Source organism: Haliotis rubra, unplaced genomic scaffold (genome assembly GCF_003918875.1).
Source record: "Haliotis rubra isolate DU_JTF1 unplaced genomic scaffold, ASM391887v1 Scf315, whole genome shotgun sequence".
In the NCBI taxonomy this organism is placed as follows: Eukaryota; Metazoa; Mollusca; class Gastropoda; order Lepetellida; family Haliotidae; genus Haliotis; species Haliotis rubra.
This window is the reverse complement of record NW_025766986.1, coordinates 272234-294324: the sequence shown is the minus strand read 5'-3', so window position 1 is coordinate 294324 and position 22091 is coordinate 272234. Positions and strand designations below refer to the sequence as shown.

The window sequence follows — 22091 nt, the reverse complement described above, 5'->3', positions numbered from 1 at the left end:
GCTCATTTCACACACACAAAAAATCTTCTTTGAATTGAGCCAGATATACATATATCTATTTTAAGCCCAATCAATTCTATTTGATTTTTGTATTTCGTTTTCATTTAGTTAGTTTATATTTTGTCTAGTCACATGTGCATGATATATTGATTGTAAAACCATTTTCTTCTTCGCTCATGTTTATGCCTATATTGTAGAGGATTTAGGGTTTTCTATGCTCACATTCCACATCAAAAATATTTTTGTGGTCTGTAATTGTTCATATTTTTTATGCATTTTTGCAGTTTATTTGCTTTTATTCTGTTTATATGCCTTGGTTTCAATTTTATTTCTTTTTCTCTATATCTTTTGATATATCAGTGCTTATTTTTGTACTTGTTTTACTTCTAGAGATTGCAGCATTTATTTATGGTATTGTCATTACCATTCTTTGTCCAAATCAAATTTTGATTCACTGACTGAAGTCAATTTTACTTAAGTCCCATGCATGTAAAATCAGAAATTGCCCTAGTTTATATTTTCTTCTTTCTAAACATGTTCCACTTCCTAAATCAAATGACACATTTTTTAAATGATCAATATTTGAAACAATGTCTTTTATCATCAAATGTCTACATTTCTTAAACGTATTCTTGTCTATACTACATGTGTTAAACAATCATAATTTTTAAAGCAGAGTTTTAATAAATGTATATGTATTTTATGATTCTTATATTCTGACTGTGTCCACATAAAAACACTGGATTTTGAATTCATAATTTGCTATGAATCATACTTAGTTACAGATCATCCTTAAAAACAGGAGCATTTTCCGCTCATGTGCATGAATCAGACATACTCCTGCTTTTCAAGATGTTCCCAAACCAACATTTTAATTGCTGAGCACCTAATTCTGCTTACCTGTTATTGGCAAGGTCGTTAGTCAACAGACTTTCAGGTAAAGGTTTTCCTTAAATGTTTTTTCAGTATTTCAAGTCATGCTTGTCTTTCTCTCCACCGTCTGTGTTCTACGCATGTTCATTTGAAGTAGTGTATCGGTAGTAAGTTCATCGGTACATTCTGTGTGTATTGGATGTCCTATAGAGATGTGCTGTTTCTATACTGTGTGTACATACATGTTTTAATATCCTGGCCTTGCAATTGCCTGTTGCACATCTGTGATGAGTTAACTGCTTCATGTATGCAACCATACCTCTGAAATTTGGTAACGTTGTACATCTAAATGATTAGGACGTGGGTAGTGGTTGGCACTTTCCTGTTTGGCATGAAACCCTGTTACCATTCATGACTGGGTTTGTTTCCTCCTTAGCGCCAGGGCTATGTTCCACACAGCAATCTTATCACTGTGGGAGAGGCGAGGTAACATCTTGGTTAAAGTGTCCGCTTGTCACGCCGAACACCAGGGTTCAATACCATGCATGGGTACAATGTGTGAAGCCCATTTCTGGTGTCCCCTGCTGTGATGTTGCTGGAATATTGCTAAAAGCAGCGTGCAACTAAATACTCACTAACGTATGATGAATGTATCTGTATATAAAACAACACCATCCGGAATAGCCAGTTTCAATTATCTAACACAATTACCATTTGATGTAAAAGGCAAAATAACAGTGAAAATGTACATGAATGGATAAGTGATAATCAGTGGGGACACCAGATGTTTGTAAAGGGTGTTCATAGACGTAACAGTTGTAGTATTAAGACTGCTTTGTGGAGACAGGCTTAAGGCTGTTGAGAACATAGGGGGATTCAGAGTTAACCTCTCACACGAACTCAAAATTAAACTGAACATTAACAAGCAGAAAAATGAATCTGAAAATACTCATGTAAATATTTCCTCGTCCTTGTCCTGGGACAAAAGGTGTTTCGTATAAACCGTCAGCTCACTGATGACCTGTCTTCATATCCTGTCAAAACTTTCAGTTTGGCAAAGTGATGTTGAATATTTTATTAAGCGATTAGAATTTGATTAGGTATAATATTACTTATATAAATGGCATGTTTGAACAATTAAGCTCCAGGTTTTTGTCTATGTTAAAGTGTAGACGTTTGACTTCAGCCCTTGTCATACAGCTGGAATGAGGCTGACATCAGAATAAAACTCACTCACTCACTCCACCAGACAGTTGGAGCAGTGAGCCTATCATGGAGTACTAGCTTCACCTGTTTGGTTGTCTGTGTTTAACATAAAACATACACTCTTTCTTTAGAGCCAATCAAACTTTGTTTAATGTTTTCTTCAAATTTAACTAGTACCACAACATTGGTACTTTTCATTCACCTTAACTCCCCCAAAATGAATGGTCAAAAGAAGATGAAAGCATACAAAACTATGTCTCTTTTTCACTGAACATTTACAAAGATAGATCTTATAGAAACATCTTATTCTGCAGCTATATTTGACAGTGTGTGGATTTTTTCCAATTTATATGGTTTGTGTATCTGTAAACAAGAAGTAAATACTGGTCCCAGCAATACCTATTCTAGACGAGAGTTTGGTGGTTGTGTCTTTCATAACGTAATAATTTGAAAATAATTTTGTCAGAGGGGTGGTTGTATATTGCTAGAATTTTAGAAATTTGACGATTTTTGATATTTTGCATGGTGTTTTGCAAAACAATGTTTGTTTATCCTAGACAGACCCTAGTGCATCTCATATTGTGTCACATGTCATTTAGAAGTGTGATGTTCACACCTGAACCATCAGTAATTTCATTTGAAATTTGACGGTAGAAACTCTGGGAAGGTGACGATTGGCTACGTTCATGTGCGATTATCCTTCAACAGAAGTTCCAAGTTTGATGTCACCAGTGATATCTGTGAAAGTAGCTGTTCACTTCCACGTGTTTCATCTACTCTATTACCCAGTCATTCTACGTGTACTATACGACATTATTCTGTTCTCATTAACTCTTTTGTTATGCAATGAAACAATAAAGATATTGTATGCATTGACGTGTTAAAGTCATTATTTGAAGCAGGTTTCACGAAACGCCAAATAACAAACATGACTTGCACGTATACATCATGGGAGGAAAGACCTGCCTGAAGTTGGGTGAATTATTTGTTGATAATGATTAATAACTTCCAGCTTGTTTTGGGATTGGAATTTTTTTCTTCTTTTTGCCCCACAAATATGGTTTGTGGTGTTTCTGAAAAATTAGGATATTTCTAGCAAAGTGTCTTGGCAAATTTGTGAATGATGAGATATTGGAAACGGTTTAAGGTCTGTTGAATGAAGTCTTGACATTCTCGGAGAGACTTTCCGGCTGAGACATTGTTTTTCTGTGGTAGAGTTACACAATATGAATCTTGTATTACAATGTGTCTTTTTGAAATTTGTGTCTATATCTACTGTTACTGCACTGACAAAAACACTATTAGTCCTAGTTACCAATCGTAAACTGTTAATACACATGTTTCATTTCTTTTGAATTTGATGATTCTTGATCATTGGATGGATGTTTTATTGAATAATGAAGGGAAGCTCTGTTGTAACCAAAGTGTTAATGTGAAGATTGCCCTTGGATGGTGTGTGCATGTTTGTGATGTGTTGATATTCACTCTAGCGATATGCAAGGATCCCACAAGCTAAGGGGAGCTAGGTTTATTAAACCACTATCCTGAAATTTATGTTGTCTTTCAAGTCAGCTGGAAAGGAATCTGTGCATGGAATATGTTATGAAAACCACAAATTCTTATCCTGTAGTATTTGAATGCCACTTTTGCTCCCTGAAATATTATCAATGCAATTTAACGTCATGGATTTTCACCATGTAACAGTTAATGAACTCATTACCATTTTAAGCCAACAAAGGAAGGTTTCATCCACTGTATAATCCAAACTATTTAATAATTCAACATGATATGATCTTTTGGGGGTTGTTTTACAAAATTGGGCCAGTCTAAGTGTTAAGGGAGCATAACAGTTTTGTGACAAAAAGTCAGGTTATATAAAGGTGAGCTTCTGTACCTGTGGTACTGTGTATGAAATTCTTTACCAAGAGTCTTTCATCCTGTTTTACAGATGACTAGGTGTGTGTTGTGCTGTAGGATCCTTGCATCTGTAGTTGTGACCTTGTCTCCCCTGATGTTGTGTGTGTTTGTGATGGTATGGGTGTGATTGTATATCAGCAGGTACCATGTGGCCCATAGGTTTGCAGTATTTCATTCATTTTACCCAGTCATTGTAACCAAGTGTTCTTGATAATTCTTCAGTATTTTCAAATTTAGATATCTTTGTATCACACAAATATGTTTAAATTGTCCCAGATTTTAGATTTTCCCCTTAAAAACCCAGCTATGATTCTCGATCCATTCTTGGTGACCCCTACTTCAGTCCTCTAACAGTATCATTCAGCGCCAAACATCAAACCTTCAGCAGTTCCTTTGACAAGGTATATAGTTCCAACACAAGTATTACCAAGGTCAGATTGTGGACCATGCCATATCACAGTTGCTTCAAACCAGGTTCACAAGTGCCCCAATGAAGTATGGTGTTTCATTCAGAATTGCAACCCTTAGCTCTACAAGGATCCACTGGTCATGGTTTAAATCCATGCTGATTATGATCCTTCGTCAGAACTGCTCGATACACATGCTCCTGGGTTTTAAGGAGATGCAACAAACATGTTGACTGAAATACTGCCCAATCTCACTCATTCACTCTTTTCAAACCTGTGAAGATCCAGGTTAAAATTGGTCTCCAGTAACTCATGCTTGTCGTAAGAGGTGACTGACAGAATTGGGTGGTCAGGCTCGCTGACTTGGTTGACACATGTCATCGTATCCCATTTGCATAGATCGATGCTCATGCTGTTGACCACTGGATTGTCTGGTCCAGACTATTTATTTACAGACTGACGCCTTATAGCTGGAATATTGCTGAGTTCAGCGTTAAACAACAAACCAACCAACTCTTTTTAAGCACCAGCCAATGGTAAGATTTCCATTCTGGAACTGTAACCCTTCACAAAGCAGGTTGCTAGTGTGGTTTAAATAACTAGACACAACTTTTTCATTTTATTGAGTCAGATAATCACTTGGTTATCAAGCCTATTGCAAGTATTGCTATCTATTTTCAATATAAATATTAATATTCAATATTCTGAAATCTGATACTGAATTAAAATTCTGACCTTTGTGAAAAGACGAACCTATTGCCCACATGGTAGCTTACAACTCTGTCATATACGCACAAAATACTCACGTCATACCGTTGCCTTCATGTTTTGTCAGAGTCACATATATTTTGATAATTTCCATGAAAGATAGGGTGATTGTGTCGCATTACACCATTTCTCATAAACACCAGGTGGAATAGGTCAATGGGGAGAGTGCTCACTTGCATCAACACAAGGTTCAGTTCCTCATATGTATTAAGCTGAGACCTTTGGGTTGGACAAAAGAAAAATGAAACAAAACTTTTCTTAACCACCGTACCGTGAAGATCAGGGTTAGAATTGGTCTTCAGTAACCCATGCTTGTAATAAGAGGCGACTAACGGGATCGGGTGGTCAGACTCGCTGACTGGGTTGACACACGTAGATCGATGTTCATGCTGTTGATCACTGGGTTGTCTGGTCCAGACTCAATTATTTACAGACCGCTGCCATATAGCTGGAATATTGCTGAGTGCAGCGTAAAACTCAACTCACTCACTCACTCACTCTTAACCACTGTTTCTACTGGTGGTTAAAGGGGCTCATTGACATTAAAGGAGCATCTTGTCATCCTCCAGGCCAAGGTATTTTTACAGGTTTGGGTAAAGTTGAGTGTCCATCCTGACAATATTCCACCATTGTCTGATGTTGACCCGATATTGTTAACAATGTAATGTACAAAACAGGAATATGCTTCTTAAAAGTTCTGACATGCAAATTGTTGCCGTCAGTTAAGAATGCAGCCATTACACACACCTCAATCTAGAAATGGTTGGTGGGGTAGCCTAGTGGTTAAAGCGTTAGCTCGTTATGCCGAAGATCCGGGTTTGATTCCCCACATGGGTACAATGTGTGAAGCCCATTTCTGGTGTCCCCCACCATGATATTGGTGGAAATTGCAAAAAGCAGCATAAAACTAAACTCACTCACTCACTACAAACCAAACCTTGGGATGCCAGACAATCTGACAGTTCATGGAACAGTACCACAATTACATGTTTCTGAGTAAACCAACCCAAATCCATGTATGTGAAATATTTAGGTTCACACAGTTCATGAGAAATGGTGTGAAGTTCACATTGAAAATATGTTCTATTTTTGCCTGGATTATTTGGCAGTGTCTTGAATGATCTCTATAAAAGATATTTAATAAAAATAATTTTTTGAAATATAATGCAATTTTTTTATGGGCAAAAAAAAGTGTAGCATATTGTATCCAGACTTCAGTGGCCATATTCACGTGTCGGGCGTAGCTAACATCAGGCGTAACACACTACGTCAGGCTTAGCAGCGGCCTGCTTTTACACGTCATGCACAACGTCGGTTAAGCCTAGGCGTTACTACGACCGACTTACTTAACGGATTTACGTCCTGGCACCGTTTGCTATTTTTGGATTTTCAAACATTTTTAAACCAACGGGAAGCGGTGCAAAACATCTTCGCAGCACGTCCGTTTCAGCCGTAATCACGGAAAGCCAAAGAAAACCGGGAAAAGCAAATTTAATTTATTAATTATTAATATGTGTATTCTAAACTGTAATGACTTTAATCTGATGTGTTTCAAGTGCATTTAAACCTTACTTTACAGTCACGTTTTGTGTGAAATGAGTATGAATTCAAGTTAATGGTGGAATTGCGGTTGGAGCCATAACCAATATCACCTCTGATTGTATTCACTATCTTGAAAATGTCAATTCTCCTGATTCTAAATCTTCTGTACAGATCAAGGTCGTTGGATATTTCTAAAGGGTTTGACCTTTCTCTAAATATACGGTTTCTGTAGAACTATCATCTGCGATATCGGTATACGACTGCCACCATTACAGGGTTACGCCTGGCTTATGCCTGCTGGGTAGGTGGCGTAAATATAGAGCGCTACACCTTGCGTAACTTTAGCTACGTTGAAGATCTGCATACCGGTTTAATGTTACACCCAGGCACAGATTTTACTTACGCCCGGACTAGAATTTACGTCCGACATATGCATATGGCCACAGATATTCAGCCATGTTCCTTTTTTCAATCAAATTTTGCATGAAACTTGCCCATGTATCTTAAAAAGTATTTTAACATTTCTTTTTCTGATATGCAGTACATAACTACAAACTGTTACCTTCTATAATTCTCATAATCCCTTACTAAAATATTTCTACTTATTGACCTGACATTCTTAGTCATGATAAAAATATTTACCACCATAGTCTAAGTGTTTTATCATGTGACCGGCCATTCTACCTTTAAGGGTAAATGGGGACACTGATTATCTTCTACACCAAAAACTATACCCATGGATAATTATATATCCCCTTTTTGTGCAAAAACAAATATTTAAAGTAAAATTCTGTCCCTTTTGTCATTTTGAAAATTATGATTGTTCAAAAGAATGGTGCAGGAATAATTAGTCTAAATCAATTACCCCAGCCCTTAAAGGTTTTAGAATTCAGATAAAGCAATGGTCGGTCTTTGTCGTTGTCTCTTGGAGTCATCAGTGGAATATTCTTGACATTATATTATGAGCCATGACATTATTATAATGTAAACAGTTTATTATTGGAGATGCGTGAAATGTTATGGTGTTGAAGATATGAATGATTTTGCAATAGTGAGTTTGCTTGTTATGCAATTTTGTTTCAAGACTATGCCAGTACAGAACTGAAATATATACTACTCAAACGAAGTTAAGAACACCCAATTCTTTCATGATACTATAGTTTATTCACCATGCCAAGACTGATTTAACTATCGTGATGTGAAAGAAGCAGCCTTTTTTGACTTCTTTTAAGTAGTAGACGCAGCAGTTTTAGCATGTAAATATGTTATAGCAGTTATTAATGCTTTGTTAAGCAAGCGCATGTTTGTTTTCACCAAATTTAATTAACTTTTATGAATATTTAATTAACAGAATATAGCACAACAAATTTCAAATATAGCTTTTGGATCTCTGTGTTTCTACACATTTGGAGGTCATATACTGCTCAAAAGAAGTTAAGGTTTGTGCCATGACCAATTATCTACTGTAATAGGATGGTCCTTAACTTCTTGAGAGCAGTATATGAATAAAATGGTACATAAAATATTTATTTTCCATTTCAGAGCAACACTATAAAGATTATTGTTTGATAATATTAAACAGATTTGAAGAAATAAATTTGTGTATTAGAAATGTTACTATTAATATTTAACTATATTTAAAATTGAATATGGTGTTTGAATTTATTAAAATCCTGTGTATATGAATATTTTCATATAATTAAAAGTCACATCCTCAATGAAAATAGCTCCTGAAATGCTTTTAAATGTATATGCACTCAAGTATAAGTACTGAGTATAATAAAAATAGTCATTTAGTTAGTACTAAGTTAGTACTAAGTACTAATTAAAGAGCTGGTTATTTTACATTATGTATACTACTCAAAAAGTGTTAAGAACACTATGTTTTCAAATGACTGTGAACCCAAGTCATGTGAAATTATCATTTATTCTTTTCTTAATTTTGAGTAATATATGTATAATGCTTAAGATTTCAGGGACAGTATAGTATTTCCTTTGTCATATATGTACACTGTAATGATTTATTTACAAGCGATGATCAACCTTCTAATATTATTTGATGGTATGAAATTGTTGTTCCAGAATATACACTTAATCAGAATATTCCATGATAATAAGTATTTGGGTCTCATGTAGGGTGTATGTACAATGAATCATGCTTGAAGTCCAGAAGGAATGTCTGTTTCCAGGAACAGGACTTAAACACCATTCCAACTGTGCTATGATTATTTGCATGGCACTAATGACTTCCTGGTAAAAGAAATAGAAACCAATTTGGTTTTCTTATATTTCCAGAGTCCCTGCAATTCTGTTACGGACATGTGTCCGGAAACACAATTCTGTTTTCAGCCAACCAGTGCTCAGTCCAGTGCTTAAATGAAATACTAAAATCAAATTTGGTATGTTCTAATTAGAAGGGCAGTATCAGATGTTTCTAAAGTGTTCCTAGAAATTGCTTACAGAATAGTCAGAACAAAGAGATTTTGAAACTTTCAGCATGTCATTTATCCATGAAGCTTTTCTTTCATGTCATTGGAACCTTCCAAGTGACAAATCAGCTTCTGTTATGTTATGATTATGAAGAAAAGACTCTCCTTGGTTGAGATATAATGAGAATATCATTTATATGAAGCAGTTCTCAGTGATTTTTGTCAAACCTTCTCAAGGTGTAGGAAATTTGACACACCAGTGACCAAAAATGATGCGTTGGAAACCCCTATTTTAACCTGTGCTGCATGTTTCCTTGGGTTTTTTTCAAAGGTAAATAACATGTCTTTGCATGTGTTTGTGACAGGTATCTCCATTGGGGTGGAATGCGCTCACCTATGTCCGAACACCTGGTGTCTTCACTCTGTTATAGTGATACATACACTCATGCTTATGATAAAGTTAGAATTGTGCCGTTGACTCTGATTTTGGCAGAATGTTCTCAGGATTATGGAAATTGACAATGGTCTTGTCACTATTATTGTACTGCATGTATATTGATGACCAAGAATATGGGAACACCTAACAAACACAGAAACTCATTTCAGACTAATGCTTCCTGTTGGTGTTGTTGCCTTATTTTTGACCATGATTATATTGTGAGTACAGGGTGCCCATCTTGAGTAGCTAAGGTTGTAACTCCCAAGTTAGTCTTAGCTAAGGTGACGGTAACTCCCAAGTTAGTCTTAGCTTAAGGTGATGGTAGCTCCCAAGTTAGTTAAGGTGTGTGGTAACTCCCAAGTTAGTCTTAGGTAACTCCCAAGTCCCAAGTTCGTCTTAGCGGTAACTCCCAAGTTAGTCTTAGTCTTAGCGCTAAGGTGACGGTAACTCCCAAGTTAGTCTTAGAGCTATGGTTGTTTTGTACAACGGCACCCAGTACAGTTAGTGCCATCCTCAGCTCTGGGTGTTTTAGGGCAGGTGTCGACACCTCCATGTGACTCACATACTTGAACATTATGGCTGCTGATTATGTAATCTGGTGTCAGGATGTTCTGTGTGTGTACGAGAGGTTAAAGGTACAACATCATATTTGCATTTTGTGCCAGTCCTTTGTGAGCTTTGAATGGTTGAATGGAATGTTTTGTATGGACATTCAACAAATATGTTTTATTTAGCAATAAACACAACCAACGTTCACTGAGGTGCACCACTCATCATGAGCTCATGATTCTTAGCACCAGTGGTACATGTAAATATGTTTCTCTTTGCTTTTATTTGATGAAGCTATTTTATCTGATAACCACATTAAGAGGTCCCCTAAATGATGGATATCTAGCACAGGTTTTTTAAAAGACTGAATATATTTTGTCATTTGCTGTCACTATTGTGTTGAAGTAAAACAAAATGGCAGTCTGATGTTGCATCTTTAAAATGGACAGAGTGGTAGGACCTTGTGTTTTATCTTTCATGTAGTCACTGACTTTCACATAGACTGGTGGTCCATGTACAACTATGTCACTGATTGAATAAACACATTATTAAGCGTTTTGCTATTGGTGTTGTGTGTTTATTTCAAATTCATGAAGTGTCAGGTTATCTTACTGGATACTACCCGCAAAGATCCAGGTTAGAATTGATCTTCAGTAACCCATGCTTGTCGTAAGAGACTAACGGGATCGGGTGGTCAGGGTGGTTGACTTGGTTGACCCATGTCATCGGTTCCCAATTGCGCAGATCGATGTCATGTTGTTGATCACTGGATTATCTGGTCCAGACTCGATTATTTACAGACTGCCGCCATATAGCTGGAATATTGCTGAGTGCCGCGTAAATCTCAACTCACGCAATTGGGTTGACATGTGTCAACCAAGTCAGCGAGCCTGACCACCCGATCCCTTTAGTCACCTCTTGCGACAAGCATGGGTTACAATATCAGGTCATGAGATGTATGAACCTTAAATAACAGACAAAGCAGGAATCATTATAATTTAGTTTTATATCACGGGCTGTGCTACAACTACTGTTTATTAACTGACTTGATTTTTTAACTGAGTGAGTGAGTGAGTGAATATAGTTTTACACCGCTTTTAGCAATATTCCAGCAATATCAAGGCGGGCGACACCAGAAATGGGCTTCACACATTGTACCCATGTGGGGAATCGAACCAGGCCTTCGGGCGCGACGAAGCGAGCAAACGCTTTAACCACTAGGCTACCCCACCGCACCCTTTTTAACTGAGTAATGTTGTTAGTTAAATTCGGGGCTTGGGCCGATGTAAAGATGCTTCACAGGATCGTGGTTGGGGGTGGGGGCTTGATGCTCGTTGACTTGGTTCCACTACAGCATAGCTTGTTGCTCATGATGTCAATCACTGGATTTATTGTGTTGATATGGAGCAATGTCATAATGGAATATTGGCTAGGATCAGGGTTGATTTTTACAAATAATATATATTTACAAATTCTATAATATTATTTGGTGTATATGTTTCTAACAAATTATCCTGTTCCTGGGAAATATTCCAGTATGACAGTATATGATAGACCGGTAACACCAAGGAGAGTAACACCAAGGAGACGTGTGTAAACAAGTCCCACGTCATTCATTACTAAGGTGTAAATATACAGTAGCTGAGTCACATGAATGGCATGTCCAAGTTCACAAAGATACCTGATAGCTGATAATGAACGACAGGTGACAAAGGTTGCCAGGGATATGTTTGCATGCATTGCGTTTAATCAGGATACACAAATCAACACGTTTATGACTCAGACCAACGTGTGTAGAAGAATTATGACAACAGGAAAGACAAATACAGTCTGTATTTACTTATTACTTCAGTTTACCTGGATGCTGTTGTAAAAAGCCATCTTAGCACTAAGATGATTGTATCTTCCGTTCCTTAACATAGTATCTTCCGTTACTTAAGACAGCCTTAGCACTAAGATGATTGTATCTTCCGTTCCTTAACATAGACTTAAGACAGCCTTAGTACTAAGATGATTTTATCTTCGGGTTCCTTAACATAGACTTAAGACAGCCTTAGTACTAAGATGATTGTATCTTCCGTTCCTTAACATAGACTTAAGACAGCCTTAGCACTAAGATGATTGTATCTTCCGTTCCTTAACATAGACTTAAGACAGCCTTAGTACTAAGATGATTGTATCTTCTGTTCCTTAACATAGACTTAAGACAGCCTTAGCACTAAGATGATTGTATCTTCCGTTCCTTAACATAGACTTAAGACAGCCTTAGTACTAAGATGATTGTATCTTCCGTTCCTTAAGATAGACTTAAGACAGCCTTAGCACTAAGATGATTGTATCTTCCGTTCCTTAAGATAGACTTAAGACAGCCTTAGCACTAGGATGATTGTATCTTCCGTTCCTTAAGATAGACTTAAGACAGCCTTAGCACTAAGATGATTGTATCTTCCGTTCCTTAAGATAGACTTAAGACAGCCTTAGCACTAAGATGATTGTATCTTCCGTTCCTTAACATAGACTTAAGACAGCCTTAGCACTAAGATGATTGTATCTTCCGTTCCTTAAGATAGACTTAAGACAGCCTTAGCACTAGGATGATTGTATCTTCCGTTCCTTAAGATAGACTTAAGACAGCCTTAGCACTAGGATGATTGTATCTTCCGTTCCTTAAGATAGACTTTAAGACAGCCTTAGCACTAAGATGATTGTATCTTCCGTTCCTTAACATAGACTTAAGACAGCCTTAGCACTAAGATGATTGTATCTTCCGTTCCTTAACATAGACTTAAGACAGCCTTAGCACTAGGATGATTTAGTATCTTCCGTTCCTTAAGATAGACTTAAGACAGCCTTAGCACTAAGATGATTGTATCTTCCGTTCCTTAACATAGACTTAAGACAGCCTTAGCACTAAGATGATTGTATCTTCCGTTCCTTAACATAGACTTAAGACAGCCTTAGCACTAAGATGATTGTATCTTCTGTTCCTTAACATAGACTTAAGACAGCCTTAGCACTAAGATGATTGTATCTTCCGTTCCTTAAGATAGACTTAAGACAGCCTTTAGCACTAGGATGATTGTATCTTCCGTTCCTTAACATAGACTTAAGACAGCCTTAGCACTAGGATGATTGTATGTTCCGTTCCTTAACATAGACTTAAGACAGCCTTAGCACTAGGATGATTGTATGTTCCGTTCCTTAACATAGACTTAAGACAGCCTTTTAGCACTAGGATGATTGTATCTTCCGTTCCTTAAGATAGACTTTAAGACAGCCTTAGCACTAGGATGATTGTATCTTCCGTTCCTTAACATAGACTTAAGACAGCCTTAGCACTAAGATGATTGTATGTTCCGTTCCTTAACATAGACTTAAGACAGCCTTAGCACTAAGATGATTGTATGTTCCGTTCCTTAACATAGACTTAAGACAGCCTTTAGCACTAGGATGATTTGTATCTTCCGTTCCTTAAGATAGACTTAAGACAGCCTTAGCACTAGGATGATTGTATCTTCCGTTCCTTAACATAGACTTAAGACAGCCTTAGCACTAAGATGATTGTATGTTCCGTTCCTTAACATAGACTTAAGACAGCCTTAGCACTAGGATGATTGTATCTTCCGTTCCTTAACATAGACTTAAGACAGCCTTAGCACTAGGATGATTGTATGTTCCGTTCCTTAACATAGACTTAAGACAGCCTTAGCACTAGGGGATGATTGTATCTTCCGTTCCTTAACATAGACTTAAGACAGCCTTAGCACTAGGATGATTGTATCTTCGTTCCTTCCTTTAACATAGACTTATAGACACAGCCTTAGCACTAGGATGATTGTATCTTCCGTTCCTTAACATAGACTTAAGACAGCCTTAGCACTAGGATGATTGTATCTTCCGTTCCTTAACATAGACTTTAAAGACAGCCTTAGCACTAAGATGATTGTATCTTCCGTTCCTTAACATAGACTTAAGACAGCCTTAGCACTAGGATGATTGTATCTTCCGTTCCCATAGACTTAAGACAGCCTTAGCACTAAGATGATTGTATCTTCCGTTCCTTAACATAGACTTAAGACAGCCTTAGCACTAGGATGATTGTATCTTCCGTTCCTTAACATAGACTTAAGACAGCCTTAGCACTAAGATGATTGTATGTTCCGTTCCTTAACATAGACTTAAGACAGCCTTAGCACTAGGATGATTGTATCTTCCGTTCCTTAACATAGACTTAAGACAGCCTTAGCACTAAGATGATTGTATCTTCCGTTCCTTAACATAGACTTAAGACAGCCCTTTAGCACTAGGATGATTGTATCTTCCGTTCCTTAACATAGACTTAAGACAGCCTTAGCACTAAGATGATTGTATGTTCCGTTCCTTAACATAGACTTAAGACAGCCTTAGCACTAAGATGATTGTATCTTCCGTTCCTTAACATAGACTTAAGACAGCCTTAGCACTAAGATGATTGTATCTTCCGTTCCTTAACATAGACTTAAGACAGCCTTAGCACTAAGATGATTGTATCTTCTGTTCCTTAACATAGACTTAAGACAGCCTTAGCACTAAGATGATTGTATCTTCCGTTCCTTAACATAGACTTAAGACTAGGATGATTGTATCTTCTGTTCCTTAACATAGACTTAAGACAGCCTTAGCACTAAGATGATTGTATCTTCTGTTCCTTAACATAGACTTAAGACAGCCTTAGTACTAAGGTTTTGTACAACGTCACCCTGGTCATGTTTTTCAGGTGCAATGTAACAACCGATATCACAGCTGTTGACACGTGCAACTACTTGACAGGATTTGTCGTTTCATCCTGATGTAGGTATCACTGAACAGAATAGTATAGACCTTGACTGTCCTGTCATTTGTACCTACAACCCACTTTATACTTGTACTGTAGAGTATGTGTACAAGGGCGTTCAAAAAGTACTCAGCCTAACTATAAGTATATTCATGCCTAACTATGTCCAATGTTTCAAAAGCTTCCATTTTATTTTGAAGGAATCATTAGCAAAGCTATATCCAAAATTTCACATTTGTGGGTAATGTGGTTTAACAAGTTATTAGTCATCACAACACATTGGGGCATAATATTTCTTTAAAAAATTGCAGAAAGTAAAAACTGATCTGTCATTTAGTACCTCTTGGATAATGGTATGCCCTCAGATAATATATTCTAAAATATGTTCAGTATAGTTTTGGTTGACTTCCCGTCATAATCAACATTCAAAGATTTGGATTGCTTTATTTATATTTAATAATAATAATAATGAGAAGTCTTATAATGCGCTAATCTCCACACAACAAAGCATGCTCAAAGCGCTAACACCCTGATTATTATTACCCCGGATAACCCAAGCTGCCTGTTAGGCGCTAGAAGGTTATAGTCACATGACTTTATCCAACCGGGTACCCATTTTCTGCTGGGTGAACAGAGGCAATTTTGAACAAACTCACTTGCCTAAGGTGAGACCACATGTATCACATGTGCTTCGTTGTGGGGCAGGACGGAAGTCCTAGAAACTCTCAGGAGTCAAGCTGTCAAACACGGACACCCATCCAAGGACGACGTGCTCGACGTTGCTTAACTTCAACTGATTGGTGACCTGCGCTCTGTGCACAGGACCACACGCCACCACATCCCCGGACGGGGGCTGTTTTTAAGGACACCCCCATTTTAATCTTTCTGAACCATTGTGTCCAGATATTCAAGCTGGCACTGTTTACAATATATTGAGAGCGAACACTTACGTGACAATTCAGTATTTAGTTTGAACCCTTGGCATCATGTATTAATCAGTGAACACATAATATGTCCTTATGATTACGTCATATGAAAGTCGGGTGGGTAGTGTCTCAAAACAAGCGTTTTCAGTAAACATGAGACCCGTGAAGGTCCTGGTTAGAATTGGCCTTCAGTAACCCATGCTTGTCGTAAGAGGCGACTAACGGGATCGGGTGGTCAGACTCGCTGGCTTGGTTGACACATGTCATCGGTTCCCAATTGCGCAAATCGATGCTCATGCTGCTGATCACTGGATTGTCTGGTCCAGACTCGATTATTTGCAGACCGCCGCCATATAGCTGGAATATTGCTGAGTGCTGCGTAAAACTAAACTCACTCACTCAGTAAACATGAAGGGGGAGTCACTTTAACAAGTGATTGTAGTTTCAAATTGCTTGTCTAGATCGATGCTCGTGATGTTGATCACTGGATTGTCTGGTCCAGACACGATTATTCACAGCCCAAAGACTCGGAATATTGCTGAGTGCGGCGTCAAACAACAAACCAACACTGTGGAGTAAGTGTAGCCGATGACAGGAATACTTGTTCAGAGGACGATACAAGTACATACTTTTGCTTGGGCAGCCGACTTACAGTAACTGAGAAGCCGAATAATGCTATCCTCCAAAGGTTTAAAGTACACTTTTTGCTTCTGAATTTATAATTATCTCTGCTCTGTAACGCTCCTGATTATTCTGGGGCGGTGGAGTAGCTTAGTGGTTAAAGCGTTGGCTCGTGACGCCAAATACACGGGTTCGATTCCCCATAGGGATGCAATGTGGTATGCCCATTCCTGGTGACCCCGTCATGATACCCGTCGAACCCCCTGAACACCACTTCAAGATATCAGTAACTGACATTGCTGTCAAGCTACTCTATCAACATCACCAATAAAGGAAGATAATGGAAAAAAATGCTAATAAAATACCATTGGATCCAAAATGCAAATATCATGGAGATGCTTTTGGGATCAATCAGTAGGGTAGTCTGGTTGTTAAAGCGTTCGCTCGTCACGCTGAAAACCCGGGTTCGATTCCCCACATGGGTACTATGTGGAGCTCATTTCTGGTGTCCCCGCCGAGATATTGCTGGAATATTGCTAAAAGCGGCGTAAAACTAAACTCACTCACTCACTCCAATCAGTAAATGTTTCTTGACAACAGGTACTTGACTTGTGTTTGCATGGATATATTTGTGATTGGCGGCACAGGATACCATCTGTTCGCAAACACCTCGCATCATCACTGTTTGATCCTTCACGCAAACACCTGCTGACCATACAGTTATAATGGCACATTGCACTCTGCTTTTAACAGATACCCCTTACTAACAAGGAAAGCGTTTTGTCCCTTGTATGTAGACCCGAGAAGATCCGGGTTAGAATTGGTCTTCAGCAGCCCATGCTTGTCGTAAGAGGACCGGGTGGTCAGACTCGCTGACTTGGTTGACACATGTCTCCGTATCCCATATGCGTAGATGATGCCTTTGCTGTTAATCATTGGATTGTCTGGTCCAGACACGATTATTTACAGACCGCCGCCTTATAGCTGGACTGACTGACTGAGTTTTGGTTTTACACCGCTTTTAGCAATATTCCAGCAACATCACGGCGGGGGACACCAGAAATGGGCTTCACACATTGTACCCATGTGGGGATTCGAACCCGGGTCTTCGGCGTGACGAGCCAACGCTTTAACCATTAGGCTACCCCACCGCCCCCCATATATCTGGAATATTGCTGAGTGCGGCATTAAACAACAAAGCAACTAACCAACTGTTGTATTTATATTTATTCGAGACACTGTAATCACATTCGTTATATCTTTAATGAATGCATAATCTGATTGGTCTTTGAGAACCTGAGAGCATGTGTTACGTTTAGTCATTAAGTCAAATATTACACGGACATACATTAAAGGTTTTGGTTCAAAATCATTTCCCCTATATCTTACACATAATATGCAGCATTTGTTTCAAAATATTCTCCACAAACCATAACTTTCGAGATACGCCGTTTGGTTGAATGTCTTCGTAGTTTCTGGATGACAAGCATGGCCATGGGTTACTGAAGTATTCTAACCCGGACTTTCACGGGTACATTTATCATAATGAAATCCCTTATAAAAAGATTATGACCTATGGAACTATACTTCTTCCCATGTGAAGTACATTTCAACTTAGTTTTCCATATTTCTAGTAATTTACACCGGAAGGTCGCGGGTTCGATCCCCGACACCCGTCATATAAAGACGTTAAAATATGGACTTGTTGGTCCCTGCCTGGCGCTCGGCATTAATAGTACAAGGGCTGGTCGGCTTGGAGTCAGTATAATGTGTCTAGTGGGGTATTCATGCTTCACTGCGGCATGGTATCTCTCAGTGGGCTAGCACTATAAAACCAGCTTCAGTCTGGGCTAGTACAAGCAGCCGCACATAAGCACGTCGTCATATGAGCGAAATATTCTCAAGCACGACGTTAGTTCACCTCACCTCTTTATCGCAAATATTAAATACGTCATAACTATTTATTTCCATTTAAATATTCTTATCCTGGATTTGTTGCCTGACGAAATATTTGTCTTTGTTTACGAAATTTGAAAGAATGAAACCATAAGCGTTTAAGTAATGACACACTCAGTGGCCTTTCCTGTATTATTGTTTGAGGTTCGCTTTCTTGCTCTGCCTTTTCGCAACAGGAAATATGACCCGGTCGTTGGATCCATCTGGAGGATGTCTTCTGAAATATTCTGTGGTTTTTTCACAATCTAAGGTGTACTTGGTCATATTTGTAGATCGGTTCTGGGAAGTCTTTTCAGCATCCTGGAACGAAAGAACGTTTGAAAGTGGTTTACGAAATGCAAGCTCCTGGGATTACTGAAACATCTACCACCATTGGTCACCAGCAATTGTGTTGGTACCCAAGAAAAATGGAGAAACAAGACTTTGAATATTTGTCGCTGTTTGAGTGAGTGAGTGTGGTTTTACGCCGCTTTTAGCAATATTCCAGCAATATCACGACAGAGGACACCGGAAATGGGATTCACACATTGTACCAGCGTGGGAACCTCGAACCCGTGTCTTCTGTGTGACGAGCGAATGCTTTAACCACTAGGCTATCCCATCTCCCTTCGCTGTTGAAAGTTTCACTTTACAGCATGCCGATACCTCGGATTAGTTTTGCGACTGAGAGAACAGCTCTAACCTGTTAAGTTGCCTTGATTGTGCTTCCGGCAATTGGCAGATTAAGGTCAGTTTGAAGATAAGGAAAAACAGATATATTTTACACCATTTAGTTTACACCAATTGTATGTCATTTGCGGGCACGAATTGTCCTTACACATTTCTCTTGGCTTGATACGACAATAACACCTGGACTTTGTGACTCTTGTTTGAATATTGTAAGCGATCTGACTGTTCAGAACAAAGATTTCAGTAATCACCTTGATACTCTCTCACAATAACCCAGTCCTCTGACAAAGGCAGAGCGGACGTTTAAACCAAGGAAATATCAAGGGAAGTGAATTGCCTTACACCTTGGGTTTTCCTCAAGGTGTTTGAACAGACACTGCAAAGACGGAAGGTGTTCGGAGGGCAAGCTCCAAATATAACTGAGCTGAGATTATTTCTGGGATGTGCTCCTTCTCGACTGGTGAAGAATTTCGCTTCCACTGTGGCACCCTTATATAACCTTTCAAAAAGGAAGTTTGAATTGACTGCAGGGTGAGAGAAGTTTTCTCAAGATTAAAACAGTCACTCACTGAAGCTCCCACCATATCATATACCGAATTTGATAAGGTAAGATGTTCCTAATACAGATGAAAGCAGTGGTGGGATGGGTGGAGTTGGGTCAAATTTAAATGGAGGATGGAATTTTGTGTTACAGACGGGTAACGGGTAATGAAATAGTGCAAGAAACTAACCAAATGTTTAAGTTGGTAGGGTGTTTTTGTTTTTGTTGTTTCTGTTTGTTTGTTTGTTTGTTTAACGCCTGACTCAGCAATATTCCAGCTATATGGCGGCGAACTGTAAATAATCGAGACTGGACCAGACAATCCAGTGATTGGCAATCACACAGTTGGTATACAATGACATGTATCAACCAAGTCAGCGAGCCTGACCACCCGATCCCGTTAGTCGCCTCTTGCGACAAGCATTGGTTGGTGGAGACCAATTCTAACCCGGATCTTAACGGGCGATATATATCCTACAAGCACGTGCACGTCTGTCCGAACATACCCAAACAACCAACATCGACTGGAGACCTCGTTGCGACATCACTTGTCAGTATTCCAGCCTAACAGCTCTCATGTTCAGTTTTCATCAGGTACTGGTGGCGTGTTTGCCATTTAACAAAAAGACGCTATATAGTTCGCAATGTATGCAAATAGGGAAGGAATGGTGCTTAACTTGTTCAGGTTTATAGAAAATTACTCAAAATAAGTTAAAGTACATCCGCAATGGGCAAGCTGGAAACCAACCTGCCATAACAGGTTTATTATAATAATTTTTAAAATATTGAATTTCTAATGAGGTGAGGTGAATTTGGGTTTAACGTCGTGCTTGAGAATATTTCGCTCATATGACGACGTGCATGCGTGTGTATGTGTTTGTGCGGCTGCTTGTACTAGCCCAGAGAATTTCTAATGATTAATGTATGTATCGGAGTACAAATACGGCAGTATCCTAATGACACATTGAATCACATATACAGTGAAATTTGATCCAGCTGACTGTAAACCTCGAGTGGGTCGGAAATAATATCTAGGTTAGTTTGGAGGGACACTATGGCGAGGACAGATAGAATGAGAACATCCGTGCAGGAAATGAAAAGTGAAAATGACCGCGAAATAAGATGGCTTGACCTTCCTGGCCCCGCAGGTCTGGACGGAACAATACTTGTACATGCCGAGTCATTTCATAGAGAATACTACACTCGGTCTCATTACATACGAATTATACGAAACTCGTGACCTTCCTATGGTATCTGACCCGCGAGGTCAGATACCATAGGAAAGTCACGAGTTTCGTATAATTCGTATGTAATGAAGACCGAGTGTCAGTATTTATTTATTACCCACGTCTTACATGCATTAAATTGACAAATGGCGTATTTTTGATTATTTTTATGGTTTCAAACCAAAACCGGTTTCCACACAACACAACAATACTTGTACATGCCGAGTCATTTCAGTGATAAACACGCCACACAACACAACAATACTTGTACATGCCGAGTCATTTCAGTTCGAGTGTACATCATTTCAGAGACGTAAAACACGCCACACAACACAACAATACTTGTACATGCCTTGTACATGCATCATTTCCGGTGATAAACCGACACACAACACAACAATACTTGTACATGCCGAGAGTGATAAACACGCCACACAACACAACAATACTTGTACATGCCGAGTCATTTCAGTGATAAACACGCCACACAACACAACAATACATGCCGGAGTCATTTCAGTGATAAACACGCCACACAACACAACAATACTTGTACATGCCGAGTCATTTCAGTGATAAACACGCCACACACACACAACAATCATTTCTGATGTACAATGCTTGTACATGAGTCATTTCAGTGATAAACACGCCACACAACACAACAATACTTGTACATGCCGAGTCATTTCAGTGATAAACACGCCACACACACAACAATACTTGTACATGCCGAGTCATTTCAGTGATAAACACGCCACACAACACAACAATACTTGTACATGCCGAGTCATTTCAGTGATAAACACGCCACACAACACAACAATACTTGTACATGCCGAGTCATTTCAGTGATAAACACGCCACACAACACAACAATACTTGTACATGCCGAGTCATTTCAGTGATAAACACGCCACACAACACAACAATACTTGTACATGCCGAGTCATTTCAGTGATAAACACGCCACACAACACAACAATACTTGTACATGCCGAGTCATTTCAGTGATAAACACGCCACACAACACAATACTTGTACATGCCGAGTCATTTCAGTGATAAACACGCCACACAACACAACACTACTTGTACATGCCGAGTCATTTCAGTGATAAACACGCCACACAACACAACAATATGATTTTTTGTCCAGGTCATTTATCGTTACATGACTGACATAATATACGGCGGAAAATCGATAGTG

At 38.7% G+C, this 22091-nt stretch overlaps 1 long non-coding RNA gene across 1 annotated transcript; it reads left to right on the top strand.

Annotated features, from left to right (window-relative positions):
* The first annotated feature begins 5585 nt into the window (after positions 1-5585).
* Positions 5586-10687, top strand: LOC124283412. Its single transcript, XR_006900339.1, has 2 exons — positions 5586-9902; positions 9953-10687. It is a non-coding gene; the product is annotated as an uncharacterized LOC124283412 (long non-coding RNA).
* The last annotated feature ends 11404 nt before the right edge of the window (positions 10688-22091 follow it).